Below are 13,483 nucleotides of genomic sequence, written 5' to 3' on the forward strand. Positions count from 1 at the left end.
GGAGGTCGGAACGCCATTGAGGAGTTCCACTTACCAGAACTATTCAGCACGGGAGGAGGTCGGAACGCCATTTCTAAACATCATTTGTAAACGCTATTTCTAAACGCCATTTCTGCTTCGACCTGGGAGTCTCAACAAAGTTCTATAGACCTCCAACATGACCTCCCCTACTTTTGTAGTCTATGCCTCGATTGATAAAGGCAAGTGTCCCCCATCTGCCCTTTTCACCACCCTATTAAGCTGCCCTTCTGCCTTCAAAGATCGATGGGCAAACACACCAAGCTCCATTTGTCCTTCGGAACTTCCCAGTGTCAGGATATTCATTGAATACTTCCTTGTCACATTACTCCTTCCAAAGTGTATCACCTCGCACTTTTCAGGATTAAACTCCATCTGCCACTTATCTGCCCATTTGACCATCCTGTCTATATCTTCCTGTAACCCAAGACACTCAACCACACTGTTAACCATTCAACCAATCTTTGTATCATTCACAAATGGACAGATTCTACCCCCACATAGTCACATATATTGTTTATATGAATGACAAACAATAGGGGCTCAGCACAGATCCCTGTGGGACACCACTGGACACTGGCTTCCAGACACTAAAGCAGCCGTATGCCATCACACTTTGTCTCCTAACAACTAAGCCAATCGTGAATCCACCTGATCAAATGTGCATTTGCCTTTATAAGTCTCATGTGGGACCTTGTCCTGAAATCCAGGACCACTGAATTGGTGGCCTTGCCCTGCCAGGTGATGCCGAAGAGACACCTGTGACAATGAAGGTGGAAATTGTTCAGCTTTTTCTCCTGCCTAGCCCATGTTGTCCAGGTCTCACCGTGTAGAGAATTGCACTGAACGCAGGCTTGGTAGAGCCGCAGTTTGATATTCTCAGCCAGGTTGCTGTTGCTCCGCACACTCTTACTCAGCTTGAACGTAACAGCTGCAGCTTTTGTGATGCGTGTGTTGATTTCAGCATCAAGTGACAGATTGCTGGTGATTGTAGAGTCTAGATATGTGAAGCTATCAACAACCTGCAGTGTCACATTGTCAATGCTGATAGATGTTGGTTCGGGCAACATCCTGGACCAGGCCATTTGTCTTCCTGGTGCGGATGGTCAAACCAAACTCCTTGCGGGTGTGAGAGAGTGTGTCTATGTGCCACTGAAGGTATGCAATGCAACAAGCACCATATCTCAAAAAAGTACTCCTTCAGCTGGGGTACGCTTTGTGCCACCCCGAGATTGCGAAAGGCGTTATATCAATGCAAGTTCTTTCTTTTTGTTTCTTTTGTGTGGATAATAGAGAGCTTGGTGATCTTCTGATAATACCATCCCTGTTCATCACTGTATCATCTGAAACTCCCCTTCGCTCCCTATGATGGATGCACACGAGCTGACGGGCTGGGCTGTCAGACAAATGGATGCTGCAATTACCTCTCCTGAACTGATAGCTTCCAAATATGTCACCTTGAAAATCAGAGGATAATAATCCAAATGTCTAAATGTTTCAGAATAAGAAATAAAAATCCTCAAGGGCTCAACGCGCCCCGGGTTAAGTTTTTAAAAAAATGTTGCAGAGCACGTTTGCCACTCATCTTCTTTGAAAGCATCTTGCTGCCTATATTGCACCCCTCCCCCCCTCCCACCCCCCCGATTTTAGCCCTGATAAGTGTGATGTGATGCACATTGGAAGAAGCAACAGGACAAGGGAGTATCTAGTGGATGGTCGGATACTAGGAAGCTCGGAGGAACAGATGAATCTTGGGTTACTTGTTCACAGGTCCCTGAAGGTGGCGGAGCAGGTGAATAGGGTAGTCCGGAAGGCATATGGGATACTTGCCTTTATCAGTCATGGTGTAATAATAATAATAATCGCTTATTGTCACAAGTAGGCTTCAATGAAGTTACTGTGAAAAGCCCCTAGTCGCCACATTCCGGCGCCTGTTCGGGGAGGCCGGCACGGGAATTGAACCTGCGCTGCTGGCCTTGTAAGCCAGCTATTTAACCCACTGTGCTAATCCAGCCGCTTAGAATATAAAGCAGCGTAGAATATAAAAGCAAGGAGGTTATGTTGGAGCTGTACAGAACGTTAGCCATGCCACAGCTAGAGTACAGTGTGCAGTTCTGGTCACTATAGGAAGGTGATTGCCCAGGAGGGGGTACAAGTTCACCAGGATGTTTCCTGGGATGGAGCATCTGAGCTATAAGGAGAGACTGGATAGGCTTGGATTGTTTTCGTTAGAGCAGGGAAGGCTGAGGGGGATTGGATTAAAGTGTGTAAGAGTATGAGGGGTTCGGACAGGGAGCAGCTGTTCTCCTTGGTTGAGGGGTCAATCACAAGAGGGCATTGTTTTAGGGTGAGGGCAGGAGATTCCGAGGGCAGAGGGGATTTGAGAAAAACAAATTCACTCAGAGGGTGGTGAGAATCTGGAATGAAATGAAAAAACAAAAATGAAATGAAAATTGCTTATTGTCACGAGTAGGCTTCAATGCAGTTACTGTGAAAAGCCCCTAGTCGCCACATTCCGGCGCCTGTTCGGGGAGGCTGGTACAGGAATTGAACCGTGCTGCTGGCCTGCCTCGGTCTGCTTTGAAAGCCAGCGATTTAGCCCTGTGCTAACCCAGCCCCTGGGCAGCCCTGGAATGCACGGCCTGGGGAGGTAGCGGAGGCTGGAAACCTCACAGCCTTTAAAACGTGCTTGGATGAGAATTTGAAACACAGTCTCATTCAAGGATAAGGGACAAGTGCTGGTAAATGGGATTAGCGCGGGATTAAGGGTAGTTATTGTCGGTGCAGATTTGATGGGCCGAAGGGCCTTTTCTGCGCTGTATGACTCTGTGACTCTATTAAATCATGTACGGAAATCTCATCTCGCCGCACCGTCTTCCATTTCAAAGGGACTCTGTCTTCTTTCAGGAATCGACCGGAAGTGGAATTTCTCCGTAAAGGAACCCCCCTCAGCAATTTGACTTTCTGATCTCCCCTGATTTGATATTCATCCCTGTGCTTCTCTTACTGCTAGGTTACTCACAGTTGTAAATTACCCCTAGCCCCCTGACTGTATGTTTGTATGTGTGTGAGTATATATGTGTCTGTGTGTGAGTATGTATATGTCTGTGTGTGAGTATGTATATGTCTGTGTGTGAGTATGTATGTGTATGTAAATGTGTGTTTGCGAGTATATGTATGTTTGTGAGTATGTATCTGTATGTGCGAGTATGTATTTGTATGTGTGAGTATGTATTTGTATGTGTGAGTATGTATTTGTATGTGTGAGTATGTATATGTCTGTGGGTGAGTATGCAATAATAATAATAATCGTTTATTGTCACAAGTATGAAGTTACTGTGAAAAGCCCCTAGTCACAACATTCTGGCGCCTGTTTGGGTAAGCTGGTCCAGGAATTGAACCCGGGCTGCTGGCCTTGTTCTGTATTACAAACCAGCTATCTAATGTATGTGTGGGAGTATGTATATGTATGTGTGTGAGTATGTATATATTATTATGTATGTGAGTATGCATATGTATGTGTCTGGGTATGTATATGTATGTGTTTTAGTAGGCATATGTATGTGTGTGAGTATGAATGTATATGTGTGTGAGTATGTTTATGTTTGTGCATGAGTATGTATCTGTAAGTATGTGAATATGTATATGTATGTGTGTGTATGTATATGTATGTGTATGTATGTGTATGTATGTGTGTGTATGTATATGTATGTGTGTGCATGTATGTGTATGTGTGTGTATGTATATGTTTGTGTGTGTATGTATATGTATGTGTGTGTATGTATATGTATGTGTGTGAGTATGAATGTATATGTGTGTGAGTATGTTTATGTTTGTGTGTGAGTATGTATCTGTAAGTATGTGAATATGTATATGTATGTGTGTATGTATGTATATGTATGTGTGTGTATGTATATGTATGTGTGTATGTATATGTATGTGTGTGTATGTATATGTATGTGTGTGAGTATGTATATGTATGTGAGTAGATACATGTGTGTTTGTGAGTATGCATAGGTAGGTCTGTCTGTATATGTACGCGTGTGAGTATGTACATGTTTGTGTGTGAGTAGGTATATATGTGTGTATGTACATATATGTGTATAAGTATGCACATGTATGTGTGTGAGTATGTACATGTATGTGTGTGACTATGTGCATGTATGTGTGTAAGTATGTACATGTATGTGTGTGAGTATGTACTAGTATGTGTTTGACTATGTACATGCATGTATGTGTATGTACATGTATGTGTATGTGTATGTGCATGTATGTGTGTGAGTATATACATATATGTGTGTGTGAAGGTGCAATCATCTCTCCATCTTTGAATGTGTGATGAAACTAACCTCCTGATTTAATCCTAAATTGGTTGTCAGTATTATTTTTAGCACACTGAGGATGATTTAGCAAATGTCCAACGGAATCTGATGTTGGACACTGCGTTTTGAGTTTTTCAAGCACGAGCTGGTTGGGTACAGTCTGAACCCTGCCCATTGTGTACAGTGGATGGGATGTGCTGTTTGATACGATCGATCAGTCTTTGGGGTGTACGCCCTCCACAACTAGTATCGCACTGGCACTGAAATTCATAGACCACATCATTAATTTGTCTGAGAGGCTGTTTATCTTATTGGTACGACAGCGGCAGCCTGTTAGTGATGAAACCGCTGCATAGAATCCCAGCAGTGCAGAAGGAGGCCATTCAGCCCATCGGGTCTACACCGGCCCTCCAAAAGAACACTCTATCCAGGCGTGCTCCCCACCCTATCCCACACTTCCCACCTAACCTGCACCTCTTTGGACTGTGGGAGGAAACCCACGCAGACAGTGGGAGAACGTGCAGACTCCACAGGGACAGTTACCCAAGGCGGGAAACGAACCAGGATACTTCTCGGGTACTCTGAGGTAGACGGGCCACATTTCAGGGCCAAAAGTGATGGCCTTGGGCACGTCCATGAGTTTGCACGCTATACAGCACACAATGATCTGACCAGGGTGCACTGCCCATGGCAATGTCTCGGACAGTCAGACTTGCCAACCAAGCAGCACTCTCTTCTCAAGCAGTATAAAGTTTTTGTCTCCCCTTCCATTGGTATTCGTGCAACCTTCTCTGATGAGTACAAGCTGTAAAACTTTGACAGAACTCCACACAGACAGCGACCCGGGATCGAACCCGGATCCTCAGCGCTGCAGGCAGCAATGCTAACCACTGCGCCACCATGCTGCCCTCAGATTACGACTTTCTAATCTGATTTGATGAGAATTCTGGGAACCCGCGTTCGAATCCCACCACCAGAGGGTAGAAATGGATCTGGAATTAAAAATCTAATGACCGTGAAAACATTGTCGTAAAAATCCATCTGACTCACTTATTACCTTTCGGAAAGGAAGTCTGCCATCTGTACGTGGTCATAAAACTCCAGATCCACAGCTTTGTGGTTGACTCCTGATTGTCCTATTGCCCCCTCAAGGAGCAACTAGGGATGGGCAATGAATGCTGGCCCAGCCAGCGACACCTATGTCGACACCTATGTCCCATTTAAAAAACGTAGCATATCTTTTTTGCTGCCAAACTCTGGTCTATAGATCTTTTCGGAATTGCTAGCTACCCTGTCTGTACACGAGTCTTTCCCCTCTGATACACTTGAAGATAATCTAATTTTCCCGAACGTCATGAGAAATTCTAATTTTGCGTGCCTGCTTTATTCTTTCAACAGCCTGTTATCCATACTGATCCTTAAAACCTTCCATCAGAGTCAAATTATACCATTGCCTCTCCCAGCTCGAGCACTTTCATTATTGTAACCTGTCATCCGAGGTAGCTTTCCCCTGCCAACATTCTCCTTCCAGCTCCTGATTAGGCAGTCAACAGTCGTTCTCTCCCTTATCCTCCTGAACACCTTCCACCACTCCTCTTCTCCAACACTCGGCTGCTGGTGTTGTTTAAAGGTTGGGCCTATCACAATCAACCTGGTCGTGGCCAGATTCTCCAGCCGTTGCAATCCGCTTTTCCCACTGGTGTCGCGGCCCTGTCCGCCGTTTTCATGGCGGCGTGGAGTGGCTTCGATGGGAAATCCCATTGACAAGCGGCAGGAGTAATGGACCCCGCCGGCAGTGAGTGGGGAGCCGTCGGGAATCGTGGGCCTAGCCAGCCGGAAAATCCAGCTCCACGTCTTTCCCTTCTGTCGCTGAACAATGGCTCACATCTCCTTCCCACGTCCACTCCTGCTGTAACATCCCAAGGGGTGGATATCATTCGACCAATGCCTCGTTTGCCGCCTTGCGTGTTGAAACCAAAAGTGGTTCCTTCCATGTTCCCACAGTCCTGGAATAATCAAATCAAGCAACAGAAGGAGGCCATCGACCCACCATGCCTGCCCGCAAAGAACTCCCGAATGCTGGAAGGATTCCTATTCCTCAATCCTTTCCCCAAACTCCGCCAATTCTTTGCATTTCCAGGTCTGAATTACCTCAGAGGGTTCCTTTAGTCTCCCGTGGCATGTGGGTGTCACGGGCAAGGCGGGCATGTGCCGCCCATCCCGACAATAAAAGCAAAGCAAAATCTAAGGTGAAAACAGAAAATTCGGGGAAGGCACAGCGGGCCTGGCAGCATCTGTGGAGAAAGAAACAGAACGAGGCTGGTTTAGCACAGTGTAATGCAGAACAAGGCCAGCAGTATGGGTTCAATTCCCGTACCGGCCTCCCCGAACAGGCGCCGGAATGTGGCGACTAGGGGCTTTTCACAGTAACTTCATTGAAGCCTACTCGGGACAATAAGCGATAATTATATTATATTATTATTAGAATCAACGCTTCGAGTCCCTTTGGCTTCGACAGAGCATCAGGCATGTCTGTAGCCCATCCCTAATTGCCCTTGAACAGGGTGCTCGGCCTTTTCAGTGAGCATGGCTGGACAGTTTGCACCTGAATAGAGCTGGGACTGAATTCCTTGTGGGGCATTTCCCCCGTCTTATTGAGGAGGATTTGAACTAACTTGACGGGTGTGTGGGAATGAAGAGATAATATCAGAGGAATGTCAAGGTGCACAGAATACTGGGCACTATAGATAACCGAATAAGGAATAGAAAGGTGGAGTTAGAGTAAGGGAGAAAGTAGTCAGACGGGATTTTCCGTTTCGGACGCCGGGACAGATTCAGTGGACTTCTGAAGCGGAGAATCTCGTGCTGGCGTTGGGCCAGCATGGCCCGGTTGCGGGGATTCTGTGGCCTGGCCCAGGGCTGAGAGAATCCTGCCCAGGGTTACTGTGTATGTGTGTGAATGCACAGAGTGTGGTCAATGAGACTGGTGAGTTACAGACACAGATAACTATTTGGAAATATGTTGTGCCTATAACAACTAAAAGAAGGGTGGGATTGGGGATTGAATATTCCTGGATACAAGGGCCGGGATTCTCCGTTGCCGGACGCCGATATCGTAATTGGCAATCGGGCGGAGAATCGACTCCGACGTCCAAATCGAGGCCGGCTCCGGTTTGACGTCGGTCAGCCATGCTCCGCCCCCTTGGAAATGGCGACATCATGTCATCAGCCGGCCTTCCCGTGATGCTCCACCGCCGATGGGCCAAGTTCACGATGGCTTGGGTCACGTGTCGCTTCAGCGGTCGGGAACCTGGCGTGGTGGCTGCGGACTCCGTCCAGCGCCGCCACACTCGGCTGGGATCCATGCCGCTGTTCGGAGGGGCTTCCGCGAGGGCTGGGGGACTGGTGGGCCGTGGCCAGGTGGTGGCCAGGGGGTGGTGTGTGGGGTCGCGGAAGGCAGATCGGGTCCACACACAGTCGATGCCATGTTGTATGGCCTGACAGCTTTAGGTCGTCCAATGCTCGGCTCAATGACAGCCCGCGTGGCCATGTGGCCCTCATTATATCGGGTCTCCGCCTCGCTCTCCAGCCTCCGTACTGGCTTTATTAGCCAGGACCTCAGCGGGTACCCCTTATCCTCCACGTGCCAACCCGTCATCCTGGGGTGGTCCTCAAAGGTGCCGTGGATCTCCGAGTGCCACAGCATGTAGCTTTCATGTACACTTCCCAGCAAGTGTGCACATACATGCATGATTGGGAGTTGGTGGTCACACATGAATTGGACATTACGGAATTGGAACCCCTTCCTGTTGATGAAGGGCACTCCCTGAGGCCCCAATGTGCTCAAGGTGACATGAGCTTTGTTCATTACCCCCTGGACCTGGGGCACCCCGGCGATTGTGGAAAATCCTGCTGGCCGGGCGTCTTGTTGAGTTTGGTCCATGTCAAAGTTTATATTGTCAGCTGCCCGGGTAAGAACATAAGAACATAAGAACATAAGAACTAGGAACAGGAGTAGGCCATCTGGCCCCTCGAGCCTGCTCCGCCATTCAATTAGATCATGGCTGATCTTTTGTGGACTCAGCTCCACTTTCCGACCCGAACACCATAACCCTTAATCCCTTTATTCTTCAAAAAACTATCTATCTTTACCTTAAAAACATGTAATGAAGGAGCCTCAACTGCTTCACTGGGCAAGGAATTCCATAGATTCACAACCCTTTGGGTGAAGAAGTTCCTCCTAAACTCAGTCCTAAATCTACTTCCCCTTATTTTGAGGCTACGCCCCCTAGTTCTGCTGTCACCCGCCAGTGGAAACAACCTGCCTGCATCTATCCTATCTATTCCCTTCATAATTTTAAATGTTTCTATAAGATCCCCCCTCATCCTTCTAAATTCCAACGAGTACAGTCCCAGTCTACTCAACCTCTCCTCATAATCCAACCCCTTCAGCTCTGGGATTAACCTAGTGAATCTCCTCTGCACACCCTCCAGCGCCAGTACGTCCTTTCTCAAGTAAGGAGACCAAAACTGAACACAATACTCCAGGTGTGGCCGCACTAACACCTTATACAATTGCAACATAACCTCCCTAGTCTTAAACTCCATCCCTCTAGCAATGAAGGACAAAATTCCATTTGCCTTCTTAATCACCTGTTGCACTTGTAAACCAACCTTCTGTGACTCATGCACTAGCAAGTCTCTCTGAACAGCGGCATGCTTTAATATTTTATCGTTTAAATAATAATCCCGTTTGCTGTTATTCCTACCAAAATGGATAACCTCACATTTGTCAACATTGTATTCCATCTGCCAGACCCGAGCCCATTCACTTAACCTATCCAAATCCCTCTGCAGACTTCCAGTATCCTCTGCACTTTTCGCTTTACCACTCATCTTAGTGTCATCTGCAAACTTGGACACATTGCCCTTGGTCCCCAACTCCAAATCATCAATGTAAATTGTGAACAATTGTGGGCCCAACACGGATCCCTGAGGGACACCACTAGCTACTGATTGCCGACCAGAGAAACACCCATTTATCCCAACTCTTTGCTTTCTATTAATTAACCAATCCTCTATCCATGCTACTACTTTACCCTTAATGCCATGCATCTTTATCTTATGCAGCAACCTTTTGTGTGGCACCTTGTCAAAGGCTTTCTGGAAATCCAGATATACCACATCCATCGGCTCCCCGTTATCTACTGCACTGGTAATGTCCTCAAAAAATTCCACTAAATTAGTTAGGCATGACCTGCCTTTTACGAACCCATGCTGCGTCTGCCCAATGGGACAATTTCTATCCAGATGCCTCGCAATTTCTTCCTTGATGATAGATTCCAGCATCTTCCCTATTACCGAAGTTAAACTCACTGGCCTATAATTTCCTGCTTTCTGCCTACCTCCTTTTTTAAACAGTGGCGTCACGTTTGCTAATTTCCAATCCACCGGGACCACCCCAGAGTCTAGTGAATTTCGGTAAATTATCACTAGTGCATCTGCAATTTCCCTAGCCATCTCTTTTAGCACTCTGGGATGCATTCCATCAGGGCCAGGAGACTTGTCTACCTTTAGCCCCCTTAGCTTGCCCATCACTCCCTCCTTAGTGATAACAATCCTCTCAAGGTCCTCACCTGTCATAGCCTCATTTCTATCAGTCGCTGGCATGTTATTTGTGTCTTCCACTGTGAAGACCGACCCAAAAAACCTGTTCAGTTCCTCAGCCATTTCCTCATCTCCCATTATTAAAACTCCCTTCTCATCCTCTAAAGGACCAATATTTACCTTAGCCACTCTTTTTTGTCTTATATATTTGTAAAAACTTTTACTGTCTGTTTTTATATTCTGAGCAAGTTTACTCTCATACTCTATCTTACTCTTCTTTATAGCTTTTTTAGTAGCTTTCTGTTGCCCCCTAAAGATTTCCCAGTCCTCTAATCTCCCAGCAATCTTTGCCACTTTATATGCTTTTTCCTTCAATTTGATACTCTCCCTTATTTCCTTAGATATCCACGGTCGATTTTCCCTCTTTCTTCCGTCCTTCCTTTTTGTTGGTATAAACCTTTGCTGAGCACTGTGAAAAATCGCTTGGAAGGTTCTCCACTGTTCCTCAACTGTTCCACCATAAAGTCTTAGCTCCCAGTCTACCTTAGCTAGTTCTTCTCTCATCCCCTTGTAATCTCCTTTGTTTAAACACAAAACACTAATATTTGATTTTACTTTCTCACCCTCCATCTGTATTTTAAATTCCACCATATTGTGATCGCTCCTTCCGAGAGGATCCCTAACTATGAGATCATGAATCAATCCTGTCTCATTACACAGGACAAGATCTAGGACCGCTTGTTCCCTCGTAGGTTCCATTACATACTGTTCTAGGAAACTATCGCGGATACATTCTATAAACTCCTCCTCACGGTTGCCTTGACCGACCTGGTTAAACCAATCGACATGTAGATTAAAATCTCCCATGATAACTGCTGTACCATTTCTACATGCATCAGTTATTTCTTTGTTTATTGCCTGCCCCACCATCTCGTTACTATTTGGTGGCCGATAGACTACTCCTATCAGTGACTTTTTCGCCTTACTATTCCTGATTTCCACCCAAATGGATTCAACCTTATCCTCCACAGCACCAATGTCATCCCTTACTATTGCCCGGATGTCATCCTTAAATAACAGAGCAACACCACCTCCCTTACCATCCACTCTGTCCTTCCGAATAGTTTGATACCCTCGGATATTTAACTCCCAGTCGTGACCATCCTTTAACAGGGCATCCATGACCTTGCGGGTACATTTTTGGCCTGTAGGTTGGGATATGCCACCCCAGCCCCCTCACTGGCCCTGGAATGAACCCGAAGTGTAGAAGTTCAGGGCCAATGTGGCCATTATGGCCACTGGGAGCGGGTAGTCTTCACCATGTGGTGCTAAGTCTGCAAGGATATGGCACAGGTGCTGTACCATTGCCTTGTTGAGGCGGAGCCTCCTGCGGCACATGCTGTCCGACATACCCTCGATCGACCAGCGGTGCCTGTACACCTTGGGCCACCGCCAACCTCCCCCCTCTGATGGACAGCTGGCTCCTCGTGGTGTGGGGCGGGCCCTGCCTCGAGCCTGCGCCACTGCTGCCGCCGCCACCTTCTCCGGCTGCCTGGACTGCCACCGCCTGGGCAGCTGCTGCCGGCTCCACCATACCATCCACAATGAGATATCTGCCAGGTCTTGGAGAAGGTGTGACCCCAGCAATCAGTCATACAGCTTCCGCCCCGGAATCCTCCAGTCCCCCAAGCCTCTTCCACCATTAAATTCCTCGCCTTCTCTCAGGGTGCCATCCAAGAAGACGGTTGTACTGGGGCACCCTGTCCTGCACATGTGCCCCTGACCACAGCAGGGGCCCACGGGCACTGGACCCCAGACCCCAAATCCCTGCTGGGAATATAACATGGACCAGCTCAGGTTCCCTCCCTGATCCACACCCTCATCCTCTGGTCGCTGGGATATGCCCAGCGCTGAACGCCTGCTCCTGGCTCTTTGATGGTTGGCTGCTGCCTCTATGGTGTTGACGCCTCCAGTGTTCTGGCAAAGTGTCCAGGCCTCACAGTCTGAGTGGAATACGAGGCAATAAGACCCATCTGAGGCATGGCGCGCCTCCCCATGAGAATCCACTTGAGAGCTGTGAAGTGCTCGTGTAACTAACAAAGCCTATTCCCTATTGGCCAAAACCTTCAGCTGTGCAAAGGTCGCCATTGTCAGTGGAAGTTAAAGTGACCTCCACCATATAACCAGATCATGGAAGGTCGTTAGATAGGGGGTCCAGTTAGTCCACGATATGCAGATTGGCCTCAATTGGTGTTAACTGGTTTCTCGCCATGCAGATCCCACCAATGGGAGCGGGCCGGATCGCCACCCAAAGCGGATCCCGATTTTGGCATCTCCCGCAATCTAACCGGGCGGTACACAGCCGTTAGATCAGGCCCACGCTCTTTGGACCTGTGCTGCCCACCATCTTAGCATCAAGGCGGTGGCCCAGGAAGGATTCCCGGGAGGAGCTGGTGGATGGAGGGCAGGTGGCGGCTGAGGCGATGGCCCGGCATTCCCGCAGGACCAGGGGGTCTTCATCAAAACTGCAAACTGCTGTCGCATTGGAATTCCTGCCTCAAAGACTACCAAACTCTACATGTCTTCTCTCATCGTCTTGCTGGAAGATGGATCGCCCTTCAACAATCAACCTCCCCTCTGAAGAAATATTTCATGAGATTTAGGATTCTGGACTCATGGGAACGGTAACTTACATTTTGTTGTGGACGTGCCTTGAACCTTCTTCCTTTATTCTTATCGCCCATTTATTGTGTGATTGCAAATGGGGTGGATGTTGCATAACCCTGTGTGCGCGTGTGTGTGTGTGCGCGTGTGTGTGCGTGAGTGTGTGCGTGCGCGTATACGGGGAGGCAGTGGTTTAGTGTTATTGCCAGTGGACTAGTAAACCAGAAACCCAGGGTAATGGTCTGTTGACCGGGGTTCGAATCCCAACATAGAATTTTCATAGAATTTACAGTGCAGAAGGAGGCCATTCGGCCCATTGAGTCTGCACCGGCTCCTGGAAAGAGCACCCTACCCAAGGTCAACACCTCCACCCTATCCCCATAACCCAGTAACCCCATCCAACACTAAGGGCAATTTTGGACACTAAGGGGAATTTATCATGGCCAATCCACCTAACCTGCACATCTTTGGACTGTGGGAGGAAACCGGAGCACCCGGAGGAAATTCCCACAGACACAGTGAGAACGTGCAGACTCTGCACAGATAGTGACCCAAGTCGGGAATCGAACCTGGGACCCTGGAGCTGTGAAGCAATTGTGCTACCCACTGTGCTACCGTGCTGCCCCATGCTGCAACATGGCAGATCATATGATGGGTTGAATGGCCTCCTTCTACTCTGTACGTCTGTATACTTCCAAAACCTAGGGCCTGAAATTCCTTCAGTCGTCTCCTGACTCTGCGGCTAAAACGTCAGAAGAATGCCGGTCAGGTGTGGAGTTCCCACCGAACTTCTGCCGAAGTTAAACCAGCTGTATGAGAGAAGCCCAGAGAAACGTCCCAATATGCTTTTGGCTTGACGCCCTCTCATTCTG

This window comes from Scyliorhinus canicula, chromosome 5 (genome assembly GCF_902713615.1).
Source record: "Scyliorhinus canicula chromosome 5, sScyCan1.1, whole genome shotgun sequence".
In the NCBI taxonomy this organism is placed as follows: domain Eukaryota; kingdom Metazoa; phylum Chordata; class Chondrichthyes; order Carcharhiniformes; family Scyliorhinidae; genus Scyliorhinus; species Scyliorhinus canicula.